The 27,500-nt window shown below is 44.9% G+C and overlaps 1 protein-coding gene across 1 annotated transcript in view; it reads left to right on the plus strand.

The window, feature by feature from the left end:
* The window catches only part of LOC113817994 (uncharacterized), a 97,774-nt gene that overhangs the window by 25,906 nt on the left and 44,368 nt on the right, over positions 1-27,500 (plus strand). The gene's annotated exons all lie outside the window — the stretch shown is intronic.

Genomic DNA, 27,500 nt, shown 5'->3' on the forward strand with positions numbered 1-27,500 from the left:
CTCTCCCTCCCACCCTCCCACACATCCCCCAACTCTCTCCTCCCTCTCTCCCTCTCCCTATCACCCCTTCTCCCCCTCCCTCCCCTCACCCCGCCCCCTCAACTTCGTATCCCGGTGTCTGAACGGAAGTCCCGGGGAGGGAGGGGGGAGGAAGCCCCGTCGAGCCCGAATCCCGGTCATTTTGCGCCGGTAAATTCGTCGCTTCTGGACCGGTTCTGTTCGGTGGCCAAATTTCGCTCTTTAAACTTTAGTAAAGAAAAGAAAAATATGTGTGTGGGAGTGGGGGTGGGGGTGAGTGTAGGTGTGGGTGTGAGTGAGGGGGTGGGGGTGGGGATGAGTGTAGGTGTGGGTGTAGATGTGAGTGTGAGTGTGGGCGTGTGTGTTTTTCTAGGGTGTTGAAATAGGAATAGAAACTATATCCCAAGGATTTTTATTTCTTGTTTTTTTACAGTTAGTTTATAATCGTTTTGGGCGCGATATGACTTATTAATCGTTTATTGTTTTGGAAGGTAGGAGGTGTGGGATTGAGAGAGAAGAGAGAGGGAGAGAGAGAGAGAGAGAGAGAGAGAGAGAGAGAGAGAGAGAGAGAGAGAGAGAGAGAGAGAGAGAGAGAGAGAGAGAGAGAGAGAGAGAGAGAGAGAGAGAGAGAGAGGGGGAGAGAGAGAGAGAGAGAGTGAGAGAGAGAGAGAGAGAGAGAGAGAGAGAGAGAGAGAGAGAGAGAGAGAGAGAGAGAGAGAGAGGGAGAGAGAGAGGGAGAGAGAGAAAGAGAGAGAGAGAGAAAGAGAGAGAGAGAGAGAGAGAAACACACACACAGAGAGAGAGAGAGAGAAACAGAGAGGAAGAGAGGGAGAGAGACAGAGTTTGACGCCCTTTTTTCTCTTTTTTTATTAACAATGGAATTACACTCGATTTATTTCGAAGTGTTTCCGACACGAGCTCACGAGAACGCTTACACTCCGGATCTTGCTGTAACATTCCCCTCCCCTCACCCCCCCCCCTTCCCTCTCTCTCTCCGTCTCCCTCTCCCTCTCTCCCTTCTCCAGCTTCCTCACTCCCCTCTCCTTTATCTATCTCTCCCTCCTCACTCACTCTCTCTCTCCTCTCTCCCTCCCTGTCCCCCCTTCTCCTCCCTTCCTTACTGTCGCCCGTCCCCCTCTCCCTTCTCCCTTCCTCTCCTCTCCTCGTCACTCCCCTCTCCCTCTCCTTCTCTCCTCTATTACCCTCCCTCTTTTCACATTTTCGTTCGTATTTTCTTTACACTCCGTTCTTCCCCTTTTTCCTTCCTTCCTCATAGTTTTTCCTTTCTTTCTATCATTTTTAGTCTTTCCTCGCTATCTATTTCTCTCTCTCTCTCTCTCTCTCTCTCTCTCTCTCTCTCTCTCTCTCTCTCTCTCTCTCTCTCTCTCCCTCTCTCTCCCAGCTCTGTTCTTTACCCCTCCCCTTCCCTGTCCTTTACCTCCTCCTCCTCCCCTCCAGCCCCTCCCCCCACTTTCCTCGCGCGACACACACGCAAACAGACACTTTGCATTTGCACTCAGTTTATTCTGAATTTTCCTTTTCTAGAGAAAAAGAGCAAGAGAGAGAGAGAGAGAGAAAGATAGAGAATAGAGAGAGAGAGAGAAAGAGAGAGAGAGAGATATATATATATATATATATATATATATATATATATATATATATATATATATATTTATATTAGAGAGAGAGAGAGAGAGAGAGAGAGAGAGAGAGAGAGAGAGGGAGGGAGAGAGGGAGGGAGTGAGGGAGGGAGGGAGAGAGGGAGGGAGGGAGGGAGGAGAGGGAGAGAGGAGGAGGAGAGAGAGAGAGAGAGAGAGAGAGAGAGAGAGAGAGAGAGAGAGAGAGAGAGAGAGAGAGAGAGAGAGAGAGAGAGAGTATGAGTGAGAGAGAAAAATGGGGGGTAGGCAGACAGACAGACAGACAAACAGATAAACAGTGAGACAAACCCACACCGGACTGTCAGGCAAATAGAAACAGAAACAAACACACAAATACACAAACACAAACATATACACAAACACAGGCAAACAAACAAACAACAACAGAATAAAAAAACGAAAAACCTACGATGCAAAAAAAAAAAAAAAGAATAATAATAATAAAATAAAATAAAAAATAAAATGAAATAAAAAAGATAAAACGCCAATCACGTAACTCAACCGAACCTGTGATTTCATTTTACTGAAAAACGAGTCAATTTGAGTTAATAAATAGCCCCTGATTTAACCGACTTGACAGCTGACATCCACACGCATGATCCGTCAAGAGCAATGAATATTTGAGAGGAAGAGAGAGAGGAGGGGGGTGGATAGGGGGGGGAGGGGGGGGGGGATACGAGGGGTGGAATGAAGGGGGGGATGAGGGGGAGGGGAGGGAGGGAGGGGTGGGAGGGGTGGAAGGAAGGAGGGAGGAGGAAGGAAGGGAGGGAGGGAGGGGGCAGGGAGGAGGAAGGAAGGAAGGAGGGAGGGGAAAGGTAGGCAGAGGAAGGGAAGGGGAAGGGGAAAAGGAAAGAGAGAGGAAGGAGGAGGAAAATAGAGGGAAGGGAGGGGAGGGAAGAGAGGAGAAAAAATAGAAGGAGAGTGGGGGGCAGGGATGGGGAAGGAAGGGGGAAGGAGAAAAATTGAAGGGAGGAGAAAGGTAGGCGGAAAAAACTGGAAGGTAGGCAACAAAAGAGAATGAAAGGGAATAGGGAAAACGGAAAGAGAAAGCAGCGAGAGGGGAAAGACGAAGAGAGGGACAGGAGAGTTGGAGAGGGAGAGGGGAGGGGAGGGGAGGGGAGGGAGGGAGAATGGAGACACCCGCACTCGGACAGGAAAAGAAATTATATGATTAAAATCCTGACCTTTTCGGGGCGGGGCGGGGTGGGGGGTGAGGGCGAGGGGGGCGTTCCTGGTTCCTGTCTCCCCTCCCCCCCCTTCCCTGCCTTTCCTTCCCCACTTCTTCTCTCGGACAGGATATTGTATACCGCAGGAGGGCAGGGAGGAGAGAAGGAGGGAAGGAAGGAGAGCAGGGTAGGGGGAACGAGGGAAGGGAGGAGAGCAGGGTAGGGGAAGGGAGGGGAGGCTAGGGAAGAGAGAGGAGAGGGTAGGGAGGAGGGAGGGAAGAAGGAGGGAAGGGAGGAGGGAAGGGGGAGGGGGAAGGAGGGAAGGAGGGCAGGGTAGGGGGAAAGAGGGAAGGAGGGCAGGGAGGAGGGAAAGAGGTAAGAAGCGGGAAGGGGAAGAAAAGAGGAACAGGAACAGAGGCAAAGAGTAAAGAGGAAACAGAGAAGAGAGAATCCAAAACTAGGTAAGGAAACAGGAAGAGAGGAACAGAGGAAGAGAGTAAAGAGGAAACCGCCTGGTCTACTCCAAAGGGTCGTCTCTTATGAAATTGGTACTGTGTTGTTAATGGGTGGGTGTGGGACGTCGCAAATTGGCCGCTGGGTTGTTGGAGTGCGTGAGAACTGGGAGTTTTTGCAGTGGTGGAGTGCGCCCAAAAGTGAATTCTGTTTCTCTGTTTTTTGGCTTTTTTAAGTCTTTTTTTTTTTTTTTTTACTTTTTCTGATTGATTTTTTTTTTTTTTTGGGGGGGAGGGGTTGTTTGTTGTCGTTTTCTCACACACTAATTTAAACATGTTTCTCTTGTTGTTGTTTTGTATTCTTTTCTTTTTTTCTTTTTACTTTTTTTTGGGGGGGGGGGGGTTATTATCGTTTTCTCGCACAAATTGAGCATGTTTTTTGTTTGTTTGTTTTATGATTATTATTTTTTTAGAGCGGTTGCATGGTCTTTTTTCTGTTGTTTTTTTCGATTGCGTGGTTTTGTTTATTTTTGGAATCTCTTTTTATATATATTCTAAAGAGTTGTAAAGTCTTGCATGACATTTTTCATTATTTTTTCTCAATTACCTTGCTCTCATGACAACCTCCTATGTAAAAGTCCTACTTGTATGTTTTTTTTTTTTTTAATTGATCTTTACATTCAATTTGTATAAAAGATCATATAAAACATAGAGAAATGAGAAGAAAGAGACATTGCAACATGTGAACACCCCGAAAAAAAAAAGAAAAAAAAATATCATTCATAAAAAATTGCACAATCAAAATATGAACTCGGAAAAAAGAGAGAGAGAAAAAAAAAATTATCATTCATAAAAAAATCATGGTTTAAAATCGCCATGATCCAGCGTGAGACTTTTTTCACCCAAAAAAAAAAAAAAAAAAAAAAAAAAAAAAAGAGAGAGAGAGACAGAGACAGAGACAGAGACAGAGAGAGAGACAGAGACAGAGACAGAGACAGAGAGCCAGAGACAGAGAGAGAGAAAGAGACAGAGAGAGAGAGAGAGAGAGAGAGAGAGAGAGAGAGAGAGAGAGAGAGAGAGAGAGAGAGACAGAGAGAGAGAGAGAGAGAGAGAGAGAGAGAGAGATTAAAGAATAAAAAAAAAACTCCATTCGTGGTGATAATACGCTCGCCGCCTCATTCCCTTTCGCTCGCTAATATTCCTCGCTATTTAGAACGGCGTTGGCATTTCAGCAAGGGGGGGGGGAGGGGGAGGGGGAGGGGGAGGGGGAGGGCTGCTTCTGGCACTTCCGATGTTCTCGCTCCGTCTCGCCGTTTCTCGTGTTTTCTCGTTCTTTTTTTTCGGTCTTCGTGTTTCTGTATTTCTGTTTGTCTCTTTCTGTCTGTGTCTTTTTTTCTCTTTTTTGTCTGTCTCTCTCTTTTCTCTTTCTCTTTCTCTTTCTCTGTCTGTCTGTCTCTCTCTCTCTCTCTCTCTCTCTCTCTCTCTCTCTCTCTCTCTCTCTCTCTCTCCCCCATCTCTCTCTCCTCTCTCCTCTCCATCCCCCATTCCCCTTCTTACCCTCCCATTCTTCCCCTTCTTACCCTCCCTCTTCCTCCATTTCCACTCCCTTTCTCTCTCTCCTCTCCTCTCTCTCTCACCTCACCCTTTCAATTCCCTCCCCTCCACCTCCTCCCTCTCCCTTCCCTCCACCCTCCCTCCCCTTCCCTCCACCCTCCTCCCTCCCTTCCCTCTCCACCCTTCCCTGCCTTCCTCCCTCCCACCCTTCCTCCCTCCCTCCTTCCCTCCACCCTCCCCTTCCCTCCACCCTCCCCCTCCACCCTCCTCCCTTCCCTCCACCCTCCCTCCCCTTCCCTCCCACCCTCCCTCCCCTTCCCTCCACCCTCTCCCCTCCCCTTCCTCCACCCTCCCTCCCCTTCCCTCCACCCTCCCTCCCCCTCCTTCCCTCCACCCCTCCCTCTCCCTTCCCTCCACCCTCCCCTTCCCTCCACCCTCCCCTTCCCTTCCCTCCACCCTCCCTCCTCCTCAACTTTTCGACCCACAAACACCTCTTTTTCACACAACATGTGTTTGAGTTTGCATACACCGCCACACTTCACACTTCCTCATTTTCCTGTCTTTCATAACGTACATTTTTTAGGCAGCATTTTATTATCGGCGATATCGTGGCATGACCTCCTTCCATCTGGTAATATTCTAGTCATGTATTTACTGTGTTTTTTTTATAGTTTTTATGCGGCTGTGAAAGATTTCAACTTCAAAATTCAGACATGTTGATAATTATTTTTTTATGAGAGGCGAGGTGTGGTGTATAACACTTCGTGAAATCTGGTTCTTTTTTTCGAATAATTTTTAGCGATTTTTTTTCTTAAAATGTTAATGATGATAAACTTGGTAGCTAATTTCAGCGGTGAAAATTTCTCAAAGTAATAATTACGATGACAATAGTGATGATAATAATAGGAGTAATAATGCTAATAATGATAATAATTACTGTAATTTATCATAACAATAATGAAAATAATAATAGTGCCAATTCTAGGAGTAATAGAGTTAATCATAACAACAACAATATTTTTATTGTTGTTGTTAAACGTACGAATTAAGGACCAATTAATTAACATATTTTTCCCTCCGTAGTCAGTAGATTTTATCATCACAATTATAATAACAATAACAATAATAACGATCATATGATAACACTCGAAACCCAGAGAAAGGGGAATAAATAAGGGAAGAGGGAGAAGGGAAGAAATAAAGGAAGAGGAGGATGGAAAATAAGAGAAAAGGAAGAGGGAATGAAATAGGGGGAAAGAGAGAGGGGAATAAATAAGGAAAGAGGGAGAGAGGACGATTGAGAGCTGTGTGAGGAGAGAGGGAAACGAATGAGGGAAGGGGGAGAGGGAAAGAAAGAAGGAGAGGGAAAGAAATACGGAAAGAAGGAGAGGGGAGAGAAATAAGGGAAAATAGAGAGGGAAAGAAGGAGAGGGGAAAGAAATAAGAAAAGAGCGAGAAAGAAAGAAATAGGAGAACAAGAAGAAAAAAAAGAGAAAATGGAGAAAGTGAGAAATAGGAGAAGAGGGAGAAAGAAATAAATGAGAAAATTTAAAAAACGCGATATTTCTTTCCCTCCCGAAGGCCAAACGCATAGTACCGCCAGAGGTGAAAGGACCCTTCCGCGCGCCAAACTAGTTCCCTTTTTTTTCTCTTCAAAACACTCCGCCGTGATTCAAAATTTCGCTCTAACGTCATCTTGTCACGTTTCCCGACAAGCAGCTGTTTTATGTGTTTGTAGAGAGAAAATAAAAGTAGGAAGGGGAGGGGGCGGGGAGAAGGTAGATTTTGGGCTGTGTGTTGTGTAAGTGTTGCGCGAGTGTGATAAGTGTGGTGTGTGTAAGTGGCGTGTTGTAAAGTTGTAATCGGTTGAGTTTCCGGTATTTTGGGTTGTTGGGTGGGGATGAGGGAGGGAGAGAGAGAGAGAAAGAGAGAGAGAGAGAGAGAGAGAGAGAGAGAGAGAGAGAGAGAGAGAGAGAGAGAGAGAGAGAGAGAGAGAGAGATAAGAGAAGAGAGAAGGGATAGAAGCAACAAGTCAACAAAAATAAGAGATAAACGTTTCAGAAAAAGAAATATAAGATCCTAAAACTAAAATAAATGGAGAGAGAGAGAGAGAGAGAGAGAGAGAGAGAGAGAGAGAGAGAGAGAGAGAGAGAGAGAGAGAGAGAGAGAGAGAGAGAGAGAGAGAGAAGAGTGAGAGAAAGAGAGAGAATGAGAGAGAGAGAATGAGAGAGAGAGAGAGAGAGAGAGAGAGAGAGAGAGAGAGAGAGAGAGAGAGAGAGAGAGAGAAAGAAAGAGCGAGAGCGAGAGAAATATATAGAAGCAAAATGTTAACAAAAATAGAGAGCTAAACGATTCAAAAATAAAGAAAAGAGAAAAAAAGAGAAAGAGACAGACAGACAGAAAGATGGTGACGAAGGCAGGCGACCAACATGTCCTAGACCCGCACGCCAACAACCGTCGTCGCGGGGTCTCTGACACTATCTCTTCCTATCTGCTCTAATCCATTTCCTCGCGTGGTTTTCCGCTGTCCCTTGCGGCGTCGCTCTCATAATTCATCAGGAAAGTTCTGTGCCTTCTAACTAGGCTGTGAGGGGGTCACGTGCTCCGTCAGCTGACCTCACATCAACTCAGGTCAAATGCTGGGGAGTGTTGCCATCTCTAGTTCACTTCTGGAGGTTCGTCACGCCCATTATTTGTTTTTCTCTCTCGATTTTTTTGTTAATATGTTTGCCAGCTGTTGGAAATACGAAACACATATTAATAAACTTCAACGTTTTATCTCAAAGCTATATTATCTTGAATAATGATTAAACAAACGAATGCATTAATTTATTCGTCTGGCAACTGACTGAAGGAAAGCAGCTGAGGAAAGGGCGGTGGCGGCGGTTTGTGAAAAGACGGATCCAAACCCTTTTCGTCCCGCCTTGTGACCCCCAGCTGCCAGGCTATTTAGAATTAACTAGACCTGCGCATTCTTCTGCCACTGAATCTAAATTTCCGCGAAATAGATTTTGATTAGGAAGAAAGATATCGAGATTAGATATGCTAGGTCTTTTTATTCGATTTCGATCTGAGGCTCAAGTATAAAGGATCCAATTCCTTTGCAAGCGGCATTACCGATTGTCTTTTGTTTATTTTTTTCTGATCGATCGGTCGGGAAAGACGAAAGAAAGAAAAAAATAAAGAAATACCAGTACTAAACAAGCTCACACGCTGACGTAAATCACACACGCCTTGAATTGAGAAAAGAATAAGGAAGAAAAAGAAAAAGAGAGAGAGAGAAAAAAAACGCTCCCACATTTGTCCCCGCGAGTCCGAATGATTTGTTTACAAAGGGATAACAGTTCTAGGCGGGGGGTTGCGAGAGAGGATCCACACCTCTTTGGTGGTCTCGGCGGGGGTTCGGGGACGCGGGTGTGCAGTGTACAATACTCCTTAGGGGGATCCACATACCTACGATAGGATTTTTTTTTTCTGCTGCTTTCTCTCTCGCGCTCTGCTTTGAATTCTTTTATAGTTTTTTTTACGAGTCGAGTTCGGTTCACGGTAATTTCGTCTTTTTTTTTCTTTTATTTCTGGGTCTACGTGACGTGTTTTATGAAGATTTATTGGGAATTGCGGGTTATTTTTTATTTTCATTTGTTTCGAAACGAAGGATTTGGTTTATCATTTTGAAAGGCCGTTTCACTATGCGCCTACCAATGGAAATCTAATGCACTTCGTAAATTAATTTTAGTAGATAATTTAAAAGTTTCAAAATATCACCAATTGCAATTATCTTAGGAAAGGTATATTCTACTTGTTTGTACATTCACACACACACGCATACATATATTTATATATAGATTGATAGATAGATAAACAAATAGATAGATAGATAGATAGATAGATAAACAAACAGATAGATAGATAGATAAACAGATAGATAGATAGGTAGGTAAACAGATAGATAGATAGATAAACAAATAGATAGATAAACACATAGATAGATAGATAAATAGACAGATATTGCCAGAAATAGTCTGTTTAACTTTCTCGTCAGCACCCAGTAAATAAAAAAAACAGCCATCGAGTCAATTCAATATATATGAGGAATTGAATTCGCTCCACCAATTCACAATTAACGGTAAATCAATCTCCAGAACATTCCATCAAAGGCCTTCACCCCCCACCCCCCTTTCTCCCTCCCCCACCTCTCACCCCCACGTTTTCTTTTGCCCCTCACCCCCTCCTTTCCCTCCCACGTACCTATCACCCCCCCTTTCCTCCCTCTCTCCACCTACTCACCCTCCTCCCCATTCCTTCCCCCTCTCTTAGCCACCTCTTTCCCTCCCCCACCCCTCTCACCACCCCTTTCCCTCCCCCACTTCCTCACCCCCTTTCTCCCTCCTCTCCACCTCTCACCCTCCCCTTTCCCTCCCCCTACCTCTCACCCCACCCTTTCTTTCGCCCTCACTCCGCACCACCCCTTCCTTCCCTCACCCCTTCTCTCCCTTCCTCTTCCTCCCTTTCTCTCTTTCCTTCCCCCTCCTCCCTCCCTACCACTCCTCTCCTTCCCCCCACACCCCCTCCTTCCCCCCTCCCTCTCCTCCCTTCCCTCCTCACACCTCCCTTCCCCCTTTCCCTCCCCCCTCCTTACCTCCTCCCTCCTCCCCCCCACACCCCTCCTATTCCCCCTCACCCCCTCCTTTCCTCCCTCACCCTTCCCTTCCCCCCTCCCTTCCCCCCTCATCCCCTCCCTCCCCCCTTACCCCCCTCCCGCTATGGCAATGCCCGTTTTCTGTGCCTCTCTCCCCGGGCGCCGCGGGAGGGCGGTTAGACAACGGTACAGAATGCTTTTCGGTGGTTTTCTCTTTCTCTCTTTCTCTTTTTTTTATACGTTCTTGATTGATTTTCCTTCGGGGTTTATTGTTTTTTTAAAGTTGGTTTTCGGGTTTTCAAGTTTTGTTGTTTTGATCTATTTTTTGTGTGTATTTTCGTTTTCTATTTGTTTTTAGATTGGTAGGTTATTTCTATTGGGAATATTCTTAAATTATGCGATTTTGACAAGTAATTTTTAGATGTATTACAAAAACAAAACAAGAAAATCCTATATCAATCTCATTTAATATATTCAAATAAAATAATCCAATCATTTATATATATATGTAAGTACATGCCTATTTACCCAACCTGACTCCATAAACAGATATATATTTAATTCAACGTATCTTTATACCTTTTGAGATTGATTTACCGTTAATTGTGAATTTGATGGAACGAATATAATTTGTTATGTACGTACCTTAATGATATCGAAATTAGACGAGAAATTGATAGAATCTTCTCAAACGAATATAATTTTGTATATACGTACCATAATGATATCGAAATTAGACGCGAAATTAACACAACCTCAAACGAATATAATTTCTAATATACGTACCTTAATGTTATCGAAATCAGACGAAAAATTAATAAATTCTCAAACGAATATAATTACTTATATACGTACCTTAATGATAACCGAAATTAGACGAGAAATTAACACAACCTTCTCAAACGAATATAATTTCTAATAGACGTACCTTCATATCGAAATTAGACTCGAAATTAAGAGAACCTTCTCAAACGAATATAGTTTCTTATATACATACCTTAATGATATCGAAATCAGACGAAAAATGAACAAATTTTCAAACGAATATAATTACTTATATACGTACCTTCATATCGAAATTAGACGCGAAATTAAGAGAACCTCACACGCCATTTCCTCGAGTGTGCAAGAAACCCCCGTGCAGAACAGATTTTTATTTCCCACTCGGAGTCACGTGGGGAAAGTGTGATAGTGAAAACCACATAATTGACTCGTTGTCCAATTGGCAATCTCTCTCTACCCGTGATTGTCTATTGTGTAAAGTGGAAAAGTGGTTCGTTGTCGGTGCAAGACGAAGAGGAGGGAGAGAGAAGTGGTTGGGAGGGGGTGGTGGGTGGGGGGATGGGGGTGGGGAAGAGGGGGAGGGAGAGGAGGGGGAAATGGAGGAAGAGGAAGAGGAAGAGGGGGGAGGGAGAGGAGGGAGAGAAGGAAGAGGGGGAGAGAGGAGGGGAAGAGGGGGAAGAAGAATGGGGGAGAGGAGGGAAAAAAATGGAGGAAGAAGGGGAAGGGGGGAATGGTGAAAGGGGGTGGGAGGAGGGTTGGGGATGGAAGAGGAAAGGGGAAGAAATGAGGGAGAGTGGAGGGGAACAAGGAAAGGAGAGAGAAGAAGTAGAGGAGGAGAGGAAGAGAAACAAGGGAAGAGGGAGAGGAGGAGGGGAAGAAAGGGGAATAAAAGAGGGAGGAGGGAAACGGTAATAAAAGAGGGAACAGGGAATGGGGAAGAAAGGGGGAACAGAGGGAGGGAAGAGAAAGGTGTAAGAGGCAGAGAGGAAGAAAGAATTTAGGAAGAGGGAGAAGAAAGAACAATCAGGAAGACAAAAGTAAAATACCTTTTGTTCCGCAAGAAGAACGCTCGAAAAAAATAGTTTTAGGTTGTTCTTAAAAACTTTTTTTTTGAGAACAGAACACCATTATTTCGCATCAAATCTAAAAACCCATTTCCTTTAAAAGCCATTGTTCTATAACGCTACAGTGAACATTTATTATTTGAGCGCGTCTTTCTAATGGGGTAACGAACCTATTTCTTTCTCTTCGTCACAGATTTAAAGTTCCGTTTTGGGAAAGACTTAACAAAAGACACATCGAAGCACATCATTCTTACTTCAAGCTGACATTTAAAGCAAGATTTATAAGCCTGATGTTTACTTTAGTTATCCCTTGTTACCCCCAAGACGTGACCGCAAAAACATTGTTGTTAAGACGTGTGTTTTTCCAGTTGGCTTCCCCGTTTTCTTCTTTTATTTGCGTTTTCTTTATACCTTTAGCCGTTGTTTGGCCTTTCCCATATTCCTTGTCTCTCCCTTTTTCTCTCTCTGACCCTTTTCAGTTTTCTTTCCCACACTCTTTTTTTTTTGTCTGTCTCTGGTTTTCTATTTTTCGATCACGCTTTCTCTCTCCGCTTTTCTGTTTTCTCGGTCTCTCTCTCTCTCTCTCTCTCTCTCTCTCTCTCTCTCTCTCTCTCTCTCTCTCTCTCTCTCTCTCTCTCTCTCTTCCTTTCCTTCCTCTCCGACATTTCCACCTCCCCTTCACCTGCCCCCCTCCCCCCCAACTCCAAGCGTCGCCGGCAGCTGCACCAACCTCCTCCTCCTCCCCCCTCCAAACCACGCACGCGACAGAGGCACGTGGCCGCTGCGACGCCACTCTTCCTTAGGAGATTATGTCAATGTTTATTCTGTCTTTTGTTGACTCTGTCCTCTCTCTTTCTCCTTCTCCCTCTCCCCCTCCCTCTCTTCTCTTTTCTCCCTCCTCCTTCCCTTCTTTCTCTCTTCTCCCTCTACCCCTCCCTCTCTTCTCTATTTTCTCCCTCCTCCTTCCCTTCTTTCTCTTTTCTCCCTCTCTCCCTCCCTCCTTTCTCTCTTCTCCCTCTCCCCTTCCCATCTTTCTCCCTCCTCCCTACCTCCCTTTCTCCCTAACGTGCTTTTTGCCATTGTTATGAAGGGACAGGCTTGTGGTTATAGTTGTTGAGGTCGCGTTCGCTTCCAAGGCGCCTGTCTATTATGTGGTCACGTGACAGTAGGATATGGACTGGTTGTGGTTGTGTGTGGTTGTGTCTGGTTGACCAAAGGATGTCATTAAGGGTGAGGATTATGCTGATGTCTGCGTAGGGTTTGGTGGGTTACGGTATGTGATGTGAGTTGATTAGAGAGAGGGGGGGAGGGAGGGAGGGAGGGAGAGAGAGAGAGAGAGAGCGAGTGGGGGGGGGGAGGAGAGGGAGAGAGAGGGAGAGAGAGAGAGAGAGAGGAAGGGAGAGAGAGGGAGAGAGAGAGGGAGAGAGAGAGAGAGAGAGAGAGAGAGAGTGAGAGAGAGAGAGAGAGGGAGAGAGAGAGAGAGAGAGAGAGAGAGGGAGAGAGAGAGAGACAGACAGACAGACAGAGAGAGAGATACAGACAGACAGACAGATGTAGGCATTGTTTCTAAAATGGATAATGACAGCGACGGCATTAAAATTCCAATAAAAAACACAATTCTTGGTCTATTTCCCTTACAATAGTAATACAACATTCCCCAACATCTTTAAACACACTCTTTCAAACCATCAATAACCCACAACAAACAAACTTCAAACCAAATCATTAATCACGAGAAACTAGGCCTTATTTGCAGAAGTTAATGCTTAGCACCACACATGACCTGAACTCTGACCTAGCTTTCCGACGAGCATACCAGCTGTTCCGCCATTTGCTGAGGTCAACTACCTGGTTCCTCAATCAGACACGGTCCTCTCTTGACCTCGATTAGATCCGGGTATTTCATTACCTACCTTGTAATTTTCCCGTTTGTAATATAGTGATTAGTGTGTGGTGATTATTGATGTATAGTGTATGGTGTCTGTAGTGTAATAATTATTCGGTTTTGAGTGAGATGTTAGGTCGTTTTTCATTAGTGTTGACGTGTGGTGTTGGTGGTGATGTCTTGATAAGAGAGAGAGGAAGAGAGAGAGAGAGAGAGAGAGAGAGAGAGAGAGAGAGAGAGAGAGAGAGAGAGAGAGAGAGAGAGAGAGAGAGAGAGAGTAGATAGATATAGAGATAGAAAGAGAGAAAGAAAAATTAAGAGAGAGAAGAAAGAAAGCGAGAGAGAGAGAGAGAGAGAGAGAGAGAGAGAGAGAGAGAGAGACAGAGAGAAAGAGTCTGTGTTCTGCATATAAACCAAGACAAAATTTCAGCAACAGGGATGCTTTAATAATTTCATGATAACCGTAATGACAAATTGTGATCTAATTGCATCCTACAATGAGATTACTCCGGCAGCGAAAGTTCTTCCGTTTAGCCTTGATACAATTCATAAATAAAAGCATTTCTTAATACGCCTCCCTCACTCTTCTGCCATAAATAGCCGTTAACCGCGAGAAATAAAAGCATTGCCAAACGCCATGGCTACATACTCACTCATACTCACTCACACACTCACCCACTCAGACGCACACATATACTCTCTTTCTTTCTTTCTTTCTCTCTCTCTCTCTCTCTCTCTCTCTCTCTCTCTCTCTCTCTCTCTCTCTCTCTCTCTCTCTCTCTCTCTCTCACACACACACACACACACACACACACCCACACACACACACACACACACACACACACACACACACACACACACACACACACACACACACACACACACACTCACCCCCTCACACACACACACACACTCACCCCCTCACACACACACTCACCCCTCACACACACACACACGCACACATTCACACACCCTCACACACACACACGTACACACACACACACGCACAGGGCAGAAGGAGACAGACGGTGGACGAAGCCTTAGAGGAGCAGCCGGTCCGCCATCAAGAGGGAGAGAGACGTCGGGTTCTGGGTCTCTATCTATGGCTTTGTATTCGGCTTTGGATCGATCTTTTTTAGGAGGATTTAGTCAGGTTTTGGGGTATTTATGTTGTCTAATGTTTTGGGTTTTTTCCTTCGGTGGGTATTTAGTCGGTTTTTGGGGTATTTATGTTGTCTAATGTTTGGGTTTTTTCCTTCGGTGGGTGGTAAGGTGAGATATTTTTTGGGGGTGGTGGGTAGGTAGGTTTTTTTTGGGGGGGTTGGGGTGGGGGGAGGGGATGGAGTTGATTAAGAAACAGTGTTTTTTGGGCTTTGTTTTTTTTCGATTTATTAAAGGTGTTATTTACAGGTTTGGGGAGTTCTGCTTTTCTGGGTATTAAGTTAGAAAAGAAAAATGTATATCTGCAGTTCTACGTCATTTGATCTACTATCCGCCATTTTGTTTTTAGTGGAAGTTGCTTGTATGACCCCCCCCCTCCTTTCGGAAGTATATAGGCCTACTTTGTGCTTCGTTGGTTTTCGTTGTGTCATTGCGTTTACGGGTATGGTACAGCGGCGCCTCGGGTTAGATGACGCGGGTCACCTGGTCGCGGGGTCGGCGAAGAAGCGAGAGTGAAATGCCCATTCATGGTATTAGTAACACTCCGTTTTGCAATGTGGCGTTCGTGATGCCCGCTCGACCCTCACGAGGAAAAAAAATGGTGCGATAGAATGGTTTATGACGCGAAATATGTAATAAATAAAGTCGTTTGCCGTTTTGATATTATTTGAGGCGAAGGTAAAAAGCGACGGGACTCCTCTATTGGTCATTTTTCAATGGATAACGGAAGAGTTCACTATAAAGGGGTCAAGCGCAACAAACAGGTGAGGAACGTCACGCGCACTTAGTTGATGAGATGAGATGCCAACTAGGTACTTTTTTCATGATCAAATAATCAATGGTAATACTTCGCTAAGCTCGCATATTTGATAAAATATAGAAAGCAAATGAAAGTCTCTTACTATAGAAGTATTTAAGATAAATAACAGCAACTTGGCGAGCGTGAATCTCCATAATGAAGAGTTAATTCCGAGTAGGTAACTCATGCGCGCTCTAATAACCACCATGATGCACGCGCGACGACAGAGAATACCCCGGAATAACACTCCATTTATTTCTGTCCATGGCTAAGAGGCTGCGTAAATATTATCAGTAATGGCTAATGATAACACAAATGCGCAATGATAGATAATGAATGCAGATATCCGTGTAATTAATTAAGAAGCCAAAATCATGGCTGAAGGAATCGATAAATAATAGAATACGAGACAAGCAGAGTAATTAATTTACACTTAATTTCTTATACGGTACAAAATTCTAAACCATGACGCATTGACAAAACAAAACAACATGAAATCCCATTAATCTCAATTATGGATATTAAAAAAACGGCAAAACAGATGCTCATTTTACTATAAAATGTAGGACAGGCCGGGCAGGTGGTCAGTAAAAGGGCATGATATGCGCTCTCCGGATGCGGCGGGAGGAAGCCATGTTGTGAAGGGTAGAGGGAAGAGGGAGAAGGGAGAGGAAGGAAAGGAAAGGAATGAGAGAGAGGGAAGTGAACGGAGTTTGATACCTTTGGAGTTGATTAAAGATGGAAGGAGAGCTTGTTGGGAGAATGAGATTATTGGTTGAGATATAATGCGGTGGACTTTCATAGGATATGTATATGCTTAATATGGTTAATTATCTCAAATTCTTTAATTATGATTTGAGGCAATTCAGAGCGGTTAATTACTACAGGCTCTACCACAGGCATCTTCAGATCACCACATTGACAGCATTGAAATCTCTGGAAATGCTATGATGATTGGTTGAATGCTTGCACTCTACAGGCAGACACGCACGCGCTGAAACGCATACACACACGCAGGCGCATGGTGGGGGGGGGGAAGAGAGAAGGAGAGAGGGGGATGAGAAAGAAAAAGAGATTGAGAGGAGAAGAGAAGCAGACAAAAGAAAGAAACAGACAGGAACAGAATGGTACATTTATAAACTCAAAATATTCCCGCAACTTCCAGCTCCCACGTGAACGCGAGGCCTCACCTGCCGACCGATTCTAAGTGTAGACCCTTTTTACGACCGCCATCTTCCCAATTTCCTTTTCAATTGCGCCGCCTCGCCTGCCATCTGTCGGTCGTAAGGGACACTAAGAGCGCCTCATTGCCTACATATGCGTCACGTCTAGAATGATTCACGTCTTAGATCGTGAATTCTCTGGATTTAGAGCATGATTTTTATTGAGTATATTTTATTGTCATCAATTTTGGAAAATGTGAATACCGAATACCGAACAAGGCCATAAACATAACACATTAAAGAGAGGGAAAATGACTATCTTATTAACGTTAACTCACTTGGAAGCAAACGCACGAATCAGCAGATGGATTAAGTTCGTAGAAAGTAAACTGCTGCCAGCGGGAGAGAAAAGAAAATGAAAGAGAAGAAAAGAATTGCCTAGACACTGCACGATCACCCTAATGGCAGATAAACGCCGAAATTCACAACCCGCGATAAGTAAAATCACCGCAAGATTATCGCAAATGACAACCATTCGAAAACGACAGTGAAGAAACGACACGGAGAACTGTCATGTCAAGTCACGTGTCAAGGTTCAGTTGCCCCTCACCTCGCCCTACTCTCCCTCTCTCTCCCCCCCCTCCCTCATCGTGTCTTCTATGCCCCCCTTTCACTGTTTTAAAGCCAAGTCATTACGAGACAATGGCAATGATAATCACTCCTATATATAGAACGACAGATGGTTTGTTGTCCCAGGGAAGAGGGAGGGGGAGAGGGATAAGAGAGAGAGGGAGAGGGATAAGAGAGAGAGAGGGAGGGATAAGAGAGAGAGAAGGAGAGGGATAAGAGAGAGAGAGGGAGAGGGATAAGAGAGAGAGAGAGGGAGAGGGATAAGAGAGAGGGAGGGATATAAGAGAGATGAAGAGGGATGAGAGAGAGAGAAGGAGAAGAGAGAGGGAGAGAAGAAGAGGAAGAAAGAGAATACGAGGGAGAGAGAGAGTGAGGAGTGGGAGTGGAGAGAGTGAGGAAGATGGAGAGAGAGAAAGAGAGAATGAGTGAGCTAGCGAGTCAGACCGAAAATTGAGATAGAGAGAGAAAGACAGAGATAGACCAAGGCCGATAAAAACGGAGAGAGCCAGACAGAAACAAATGAAAATAGAACCAGAAAGTTAAGGATACAAGTAAATTAAAGACAACCAAAGACGATAAAGGGAGACAGAAAGACAGAAACAAATGAAAATAGAACCAGAGAGCGGAGGATACAAGTAAATTAAGGACAACACAGAAATCCCAAGCAGGTGGAGACGACCTGACAGCATCCCCCCCCCCCCGCCATTAAGGTTCATCTGCGTAGCTTGTAATGGCGAAGTACCGACCGTAATGTACCGCGGTCGCTAATGTACCGCCATCTGTACCTGTCACAGCGACACCTGGTGGGGGCCAAGCTGTATGCCCCGCCCACTAAACCCGCCAGCATGTACCGGCAGCTAAAAATCCGTTGTTTTTTTTACTATTGAAGTTGGTACCGTTACGTTTTATTGTTTTTTTTTATTTTATTTTTTTTTGTCGTATGTTACTCATGATTTTGAAGAATGGCCGGTACTGTTGTGTGTGTGTGTGTGGGGGGGGGGGGTATATATGTTGTTTTTATTGTTTGTTTTGCGAAGGGTTTGGGTTGGTGTAAGCTCGCGTGCGTGTGCGTGCGTGTGTATGTATGTGTGTGTGTGCGTGTGTGCGTGTGTGTGTGTGTGTGTGTGTGCGTGTGTGTGTGTGTGTGTGTGTGTGTGTGTGTGTGTGTGTGTGTGTGTGTGTGTGTGTGTGTGTGTGTGTGTGTGTGTGTGTGTGTGTGTGTGTGTGTGTGTCCTCATGCGTTTATCCATTCATCGCCTGTTATAGATGAACATAAGCATTATATGTACGTATACATCAACCAACATAAGCATCTAAAAACTTAAACTAATGATAGAAATGAAACCACACATTCCCCATAAAAAAATCCCTAAGCATACTCTCTTTTATTACAACCCTTTCTATATTCCTCCTTCAATATCCATCTATCATTCTCCTATCCTTTCCTTATCATTTTCTCCCTATCCCTCCCTTTCTTCATCTTTCTCTCCCTCTCCCACCCTTTCCTCATCCTTCTCTCCCTAACCCACCCTTTCCTCCTTCTTCTCTCCCTATCCCAATCTATCCTTACAGTGCATACACCCTATCCCACCCTATCCTTATCCTTTTATCCCTATCCTACCCTTTCTTTATCCTTCTCTGCCTCTCCCACCCTTTCCTCATCCTTCTATCCCTATCCCACCCTTTCCTCATCCTTCTCTCCCTCTCCCACCCTTTCTCCATCCTTCTCTCCCTATCCCACCCTATCCTTACAGTGCCTACACCCTATTCTTCCCTATCCATATCCTTCTCTCCCTCTCCCACCCTTTCCACATCCTTCTCTCCCTCTCCCACCTTTCCTCATGCTTCTCCCCTTACCCCACCCTATCCTTACAGTGCCTACACCCTTTTCCTCCCTATCCTTATCCTTCTCTCCCTCTCCCACCCTTTCCCCATCCTTCTCTCCCTCTCCCACCCTTTCCTCATCCTTCTACCCCTCTCCCACCCTTTCCTCATCGTTCTCCCCCTATCCCACCCTATCCTCATCCTTCTATCCCTCTCCCACCCTTTCCTCACCCTATCCTTACAGCACCTACACCCTATCCCACCCTTTCCTCCTCCTTCTCCCCCTATCCCACCCTATCCTAATCCTTCTCCCCCTATCCCTATCGGCGCACGTGTGTAGAGCAGATGCGAGCCAGGTGTTGTGCGTGCTTCCTCTCACCTGTGCAAGGGACTCGGCAAGGAAATGATTAGGGTCTGTTTAGCGTCTTATGATACGCGGGTTATGTGGGAGAGAGAGAGAGAGAGTGGGGAAGGGGTTGGGGTAAGGAGGGGGGGGGCTTTTTCTTTATATGTGGTTTGTGTTTTGTTTTGTTTGGTTGTTTTTGTGTGTTTCGTTTTTGTTTGTTTGTTTATCGGTATCTCTCTTTTCTTCTTCTCTCTCTCTTCTTTTTCTCGCTCACTCTCTTCTCTGTCTCTCATTCTCTTTCTGTCTCTATTTCTCTTTCTTTCTTTCTTCTTTCTTCTTTCTTTCTCTTTCTCTCTCTCTCTCTCTCTCTCTCTCTCTCTCTCTCTCTCTCTCTCTCTCTCTCTCTCTCTCTCTCTCTCTCTCTCTCTCTCATCTATCTCATCTATCTATCTATCTCGCTATCCCTCCTTCCCTCCCCCTCCTATCCACTCCTCCCTCCTTCTCTCCCTCTCCCTCTCACTTTCCCTCTCTCCCATCATTATTCAATTATCCTTTTATCTTTTTCTCCCCATTCTGCTCTTTATTCTCTCTCTATTGTTCCTAATACTCACCTCTATTCGCTCTCTCTGTTTCCGCCTCTTTCTCTCATCCTTCCTTCCTTCCTGTAATCTAATCTTCGATTCTTTATTATCTCGTCATTTATCTTTTTCGTGCGTTATCTCTCTGTTATCTTTTACCTCACTTCCTTATTTCGTCGATTTGTTTTTTTGTTTTTCTTTCCCTCTTCGTTCTGTAATATTGATTCGTGATTCTTGTAAGTCTTCTGTTTTCCTTCTCTCTCTCTCTCGTCTCTCTCTTCTTTCTCTCTCTCTCTCTCTCTCTCTCTCTCTCTCTCTCTCTCTCTCTCTCTCTCTCTCTCTCTCTCTCTCTCTCTCTCTCTCTCTCTCTCTCTCTCTCTCTCTCTCTCTCTCTCTCTCTCTCTCTCTCTCTCTCTCTCTCTCTCTCTCTCTCTCTCTCTCTCTCTCGTTTTTGGAGCTTTATTTGTTTGTTTTATTGTCTATTCCTCATCTTTATTCGTTTCCCATCTACGTAATTTTTTATTCTCTTCGATTTGCATTGTTCTCTTATTATCGTAATCTTTTCCCTTATATGGTCTTTCTTCCTTTCTTTATTATGTCTTCAATATCCTTTGTTCGTGTTGGACGCTATCGCTGTCTTTCTCTCCCACGCAATCATCTTCCCCCCTCCTCCCTCTCCCCCTCTCCCCTCTCCCCCTCTTCCCTCTTTCCTCTCTCGGTTTGCACTTAATTCTAGGACCCTCTCCCCTCCCCTCCCCCTACCCTACCCCTCCTTACCTTCCCATTTCTTTCATTTCGTTCACTCGCTTTCATTTTTCATTTTTTTCTCTCTCTTGTTTTCTGTTTATTTCACTTTCTCCGTTTTTCTTTTCTTTTTCTCTGCTTTTCCTTCTATCTTTCTTTATATTTCTTTCTCTCTTGTTTTTTTCTTTTCTTTCTTAAGTTGTCTGTCTCTTTCTCTCTGTCTTTCTCTCTCTCTCTGTCTCTCTCTCTTTCTCTCTCTCTCTCTCTCTCTCTCTCTCTCTCTCTCTCTCTCTCTCTCTCTCTCTCTCTCTCTCTCTCTCTCTCTCTCTCTCTCTCTCTCTCTCTCTCTGTCTCTCTCTCTCTCTCTCTCTCTCTCTCTCTCTCTCTCTCTCGCTCTCTCTCTCTCTCTCTCTCACTCTCTCTCTCCTTCCTTTTTCCTCGTTCCTTATTTCATCCTCCTCGCTTTCCCTTCCCTCTCTTCCCTTCCCCTACCCTCCCTCTCGTTTACCTCCCTCACCTTTTCCTTCCATCCCCTCCCTTTCCTCCTCCTTCCCTTCACCTCCCTTTTCTTTCCCTTCCATCCTCTCCCTTCCCTCTTTCCATTCCCCCTTCCCTCTCGCTTTCCCTCCCTCTCCCTTCCCCTCCCTCCCTCTCGCTTTCCCCTCCCCTTCCCTTCCCCTCCTTCCCTCTCGCTTTCCCCCTTCCCTCTCGCTTTCTCCCTCCCTTACCTTCCCCGCCCCTTCCCTCTCGCTTTCTCCCTTCCTTCCCTTCCCTCTCGCTTTCCCCCTCCCACTCCCTTCCCCTCCCTCTCGCTTTCTCCCTTCCCTTCCCTTCCCCTCCTTCCCCTTCCCTCTCGCTTTCTCCCTTCCCTCTCCCTCCCTTCCCTTCCCTCCTTTCCCTTCCCTCTCGCTTTCCCCCTCCCACTCCCTTCCCTCATTCCCACAATCTGGACGCATCCCGAACGACGCACTTCCTGTGTCCACGGTCGACGCGGAAGTGGGAGTGGGAGTGGGAGATGTACTCGGGAGTTTCTCGCACCGGACGTCACCCCCGGAGCCGCCGCCGTGTCAGCTCCTCTTCCATGTCCTCCTCCTCTTCTTTCGCTTCTTTCTCTTTCTCTTTCTGCTCGTCAACTCGTCGTCTTCCGATTCCTCGTCATTCTCCTCTTTCAACTACTCCTCTTTCTAATCGTCAACTTCTCTTCCGATTCCTCCTCCTCTTCTTTCTCCTCGTCTACTCCTCTTCCTCCTCCTCGTCTTTCTCCTCGTCACTCATCTTCCACCTCTTCCTCCTCCTCCTCGTCTTTCTCTTCGTAAGTCCTTTTTTCTTCGTCACTCTCTCCCTTCTCCCTCCTCTTCCTCCCATCCCTTCATTCTCTTCGTCACTCTCTCTCTTCTCTTCGTCACCTCCTCCTGCCTTTCCCTCATTCTCTTCGCCACTCTCTCTCTTCTCTTCGTCACTTCCCTCCTCTCCTCCTCCTCCTTCTCCATCCCCCCTTCCCCCATTCTCTTTGGTACTTCGTTACTCTCATCTCTTCCTTCCCCATCCATCCTCATCCCACTCCCCTTCCCCAACCTCTAGTTCTTCCTTCCCCTTCCCTCCTTCCCCTTCCCCTTCCCCTTCTTCCTCCTTCCACTACCCCATTCCCCCCACCCCCACCCCTACCCCCTGCCTCGTCACCACCACTTCTGCTTTTCCCACAAAGTTTTTTTTTGGGAACGTTTATGAAGTCGCGGCGCTGCGTTGGAGTGCAGTGTATATTTTTCTTCTTCTTTGAGGGGGAACTATAGAAAAATTTTCTGCTCTTATTTTCTCTTTTTTTCTGTAATTTTCTTCTTCTTTTTCGGCGGGAAAGTGGTGTTGTCATGCGCTTTCCTTTCGTACTTTCACTTTCATCATTTTTCTTCGTTGGGATCACCATCATCACTTTACATAACTACTAAATAGACCAGTTTTTTTCTCTCATACTACATTTCACGTGTGTAAAAGTTTCATTGTACTTCAGTTTTGATTAAACTCAATTAATATCTTTATTCAATTTGATGAAAATTCCCTTTACCTATTATCTTTATCTTTATCATATTCTCACCAACAATAAAAAACAAGATAACATCGTTTTCTTTACATCGCGTAAATTGACCGTTTTCTTCTTCATCGTCAGACCACTCTTCTTTACAAAAAACGGGAAGAATACGTAAATTTTCTCGTCATCTTTGTTATACACGTCAGCTGGTGTTCTGGCTCGTTTCCGCAGTTCTTATTCATTGCGTTAATGTGTGTGTGTGTGTGTGTGTGTGTTTGTGTGTGTGTGTGTGTGTGTGTGTGTGTGTGTGTGTGTGTGTGTGTGTGCGTGTGTTTTAGTAGGGGAAGGGAAGTACTCGGAAAATCCAATCAATTTATTTCTAAATACAATAATAACAACCTTCGCAAATTGCAAATTATGGCGTAATTAACATCCAATATATAATCAAATAACCCTTCCACGTATCACAACCAACTTTAATCACATATACCAACATACCGCATCATTACACATCACCACATGTCCTGCGTTGCATCACCACATGGAGGGGGGGGGGGATCGGTGCAACATACCACATCATCACACATCATCAAATGTTCACCACACCAACATACCGCATCATCACACATCACATTGCACCACACCAACATACCGCATCATTACACATCCTGCGTTGCATCACCACATGGAGGAAAATCGGTGCAACATACCGCATCATCACACATCATCACAGTTTCACCACACCAACATACCACATCATCACATTTTCACCACACCAACATACCGCATCATTACACATCATCACATATCCTGCGTTGCATCACCACATAGAGAAAAAATCGGTGCAACATACCGCATCATCACATTTTCACCACACCAACATACCGCATCATTACACATCGTCACATATCCTGCGTTGCATCACCACATGGAGGGAAAAATCGGTGCAACATTGAGTATTCTTTGTTGCACGCATATCCTGCACGCTTAGCACGTCCCTTAGCAACAGACGAGTATCCTTGTTGCAAGTACGTTATTAAGTCTTCTTATACCCCCCCCTCTCCCCTGTCCCCTCCCCTTCGGTCACTTCACTCCCCCTTCCTCTTTCTCCATCCTGAATCTTTCTTCTTCTTCTTCTTCTTCTCCTCTTTCTGTTTATTTGTTTTTATTCTTTTACTCTTCCCTATTCCTCGTTCATCTCTTTTTCCTCTTTCTTTGTATCTCCTTCTTTCACCTTTCACTTCCCCCTTTTCTTCTTCTCTCATTCACCCCTACTTACCCCCAACCTCCCCTCATACTCCCCACCTTAACCTCCCGTCATCCCTACTCATCCCCCAACCACCCTCATCCCCACCTCCTTCACCCCACTTCTCCCTTCGCTTCCTCCCTCACCCCCTCCCCCCTCATCGTCACCTTCTTCACCCCACTTCTCCCCCATCATCCCTCACCCCATCCCACCTCCTTCACCCCACTTCCCTCCCCGCTTCCTTCCTTCAACACCCACCCCACTCGTACCTTCCCTCACCCTTCCACCCCCACCATCTCCCCTCCACCATCACCCCTACCTCCCTCCACCACTCCCCTCCCGCTCCCCCCCCGCTTCCTTCATCCCCACCTCCTTCACCCACTTCTCCCCCCCCACCATCACCCCTACCTCCCTCCCTCACCCCACCACTTAACACTTACAAAGGGAACCTCAGGACACCCACTCATCACCACACACATTGAAAGGCGCTGCACCAACCATCTCTCACTTTGCAAGTTGCAGACCTTGAATTTTACGCTTAGATGCAACAGCAAAGACCCTGCAAAGACTGTCCTCGGGGTCTTGCCATCTCCCCTCTTGATATTATCTTTTCTACCTGTTATTGTTGTTTCTTCTCTTCCTTTTTGTGTGTTGTTCGTCTTTCTTCTCCTATTATCTCTTCTGTTCTCTCTTTTTTTTTTTTTGTCTCCTTCTCCCGGTTTGTCTTTCATTTTTCTTTTTCGTCTTCGTCCTTCTCCTCCTCTTCCCCTTCTTTATTTTCTTCTTTTCTTCTTCTCCTCCTACTCCTCCTCCTCCTTCTTCTTTTTCTTCTCCTCCTCTTCCTCCCCCTAATCTCCTCTTTCGTCAGACACCATAAAACACCCAAAATAAGTATCTAAATTATACTAAATGGGCAAGTAGGTAGGAAAAGCAGGTAGATAGGAAGGCAAGCAGACGGGGACAAGGGCAAGCAGGAAGGAAGGCAGACAGACAGACAGGCAGACAGACAGGGAGGAAGGCAGACAGATAGACAGACAGGCAGACAGACAAACAGGCAGGAATGAAGGCAGACAGATAGACAGACAGGCAGACAGACAAACAGGCAGGAATGAAGGCAGACAGATAGACAGACAGGCAGGCAGGCAGGAAGGAAAGAAGACAGACAGACAGGCAGACAGACAAACAGGCAGACAGACGGACAGGCAACCAGACAGGAAGGAAGGCAGACAGACAGATAGATAGGCAGGGAGGAAGGCAGACAGATAGACAAAGACACACACAGACAGGCAGGCAGGCAGGAAGGAAAGAAGACAGGCAGACAGACAGACAGGCAGATAGACAGGCAGGCAACCAGACAGGAAGGAAGGCAGACAGATAGACAGACAGCCAGACGGACAAGCAACCAGACAGGAAAGAAGGCAGACGGACAGACGGACAAGCAGGCAGGAAGGAAGACAGACACAGGACAAATAGACAAGCACGCAGTCACAGAAACAGACAAAAAACAGCCACACCGCAATCCCTTTTTCTAGAAGTTTCGAAACAACGAGACACGAACCCTGTTTCGACACCCGACAGAATCTCCGGCAGAGGAAAACCAACCTAGTTACGTCATGAAATACGGTCGATTTTCCTTTTTCGACCGTAGGAAAATGTCCTTTGAGGGAATGCATGTTCTTCCCTTCTGCTCTGCCGGTGATGCTTGGAATTGGCTCACGATTTCGAAAAGCATTTGTCTTTTTTCTCTCTCATGTTGTTTCCGTTTCTCTTTCCGTCTCTGTTAGTTTCTTTCTGTTTGGTGTATCTCTCTATCTCTTCTCTCCTCTCTCTCTTTTTCTCTCTTCTCTGCTCTCCTCCCCCCCCCCTCTCTCTCTCTCTCTCTCTCTCTCTCTCTCTCTCTCTCTCTCTCTCTCTCTCTCTCTCTCTCGCTCGCTCTCTCTCTCTCTCCTCTCCCTCTCCCTCTCTCTCTCCCCTCCCCCTCTCTCTCTCTCTCTCAAAGTCAGAGTCAAAAGTCTCTCTCTCTCTATCTATCAATCAATCTATCTCATCTATCTCACCCCCATCTCTTCTTCCTCTCTCCCTCTCCCTCTCCCTCTCCCTCTCCCTCTCCCTCCTTCATGATACGCACAAAGAGATATTTCCCAGAAGTTCAGTACCATGAATGGTTATCATCACCGCTACATGGTACTGTTTTTTCACCTCTGTCATCACCATCATCATCATCATCTTGTGCATCGTCTTCTAACGCTTCACACTTCCTTTCTTTCTCTTTCCATTAGCTTCTCTATTCTCTACACCGTTATGAACCATCTCGAGAACCAGGCAGAGTGAGGACGAAGCTATGAACCCAGCTGTTGAACCGTCCCATCAGCTGATTCATGAAAGAAAGCGTGAACTATTATAAAAAAAAATATATATATATGTAAGAGAAAAAAAAACAGAACTACTAGTATAAGATGACTATGAGAAAAGGGGGGGGATAGGCCTATGAAAGCATAATGGTAATGAAGATGATAATGATAATAATAATGATGATGATGATGATAGTAATGATGATAATGATGATGATTATGAGATGATGATGATTATAAGATGATGATGATTGTATTATGTTGTAAATAATAGTGAATGAAAGACGTGTGTATCATTGTAAATAATATGGGATTCTGTGTTATTATTGTTTATATCAGAAATACGCATTAATTTTGAAAACTATCGATATATGAAGTATCTTATTTTGTGAATTTGTTGTCAAGATGTACAGGAAGAGTTATCGAATCTAAATTCTAATGAAAATGCAGTGTTTAGTCATGGAAAACGTTGCGCATACCGAGTTTCACTTGTCACGTGGTAGCTTTGTTTACAAGTTGGAATGAGCAGAGGAGGTGAAGGATCCCTCAGCATAAGGACTTGAATTTGTCAGATTTTGATTAACATGTATAAGGTAGGAACATCGTTTGACTGTATTTTGTTCTTGAGTATATCATTGATGAGATTCTAAATTTTGGTTGGTCTGGAACAGTGATTTATTGTAGATTGAGGAAATTTAAATGTCAGTGTCGGAGATACTCAGCTCACGTGTGGCATTTTTCCAAAGAAAGATGTATTATGTTAATTTTGTACAGCCTGGGACTTGCTGAATTAGGGCAGAATTTGCAATATTACTTAGATATCATCATTGAGGGGCAAGATGCCAAATTATACGTAAACTGGTCTTACATATTTGGAACTATGTGATTGTGGATTAATAATGCAAATTTTCTCTGAAGGAGTTGTATAACTGATTACGTGTGTGAGAGAAATTTAATAATTATTATTGCGAACAAGGCTCCCAAGCTTTGGCTCCTCAGTTGATTATTTCTATGCTCTCCCTGACTTGAAATAAATGTGTTGATGTCGTTTATTAGTTGCAATATATTGAATAAACCGAATTTACGTGGAAACTCCACTGTATATTATTCTGGTGTATTGATGATGGTGGTGGTGATGATGATGATGGTGATGATAAGCAGAACAATAATAATGATAATGAAGATGCCAATAATAACAGCAGCAAAAATAATAACAATAACAAATAGAGCAGTAATAATGACAATAATGCCAATAATAACAGCAACAATAATAACAGTACTAGTATCAGTATTATACCACTACCATAAAACCTGCTCCTACAACAAACACACCCAAAACCCCAACCAAAACCCCAAACCACAACTAACAACACAGCAAACCATGCTAATACCTCTCTCTCTCTCTCTCTCCAACCA

Source organism: Penaeus vannamei, chromosome 2 (genome assembly GCF_042767895.1).
Source record: "Penaeus vannamei isolate JL-2024 chromosome 2, ASM4276789v1, whole genome shotgun sequence".
NCBI lineage: Eukaryota > Metazoa > Arthropoda > Malacostraca > Decapoda > Penaeidae > Penaeus > Penaeus vannamei.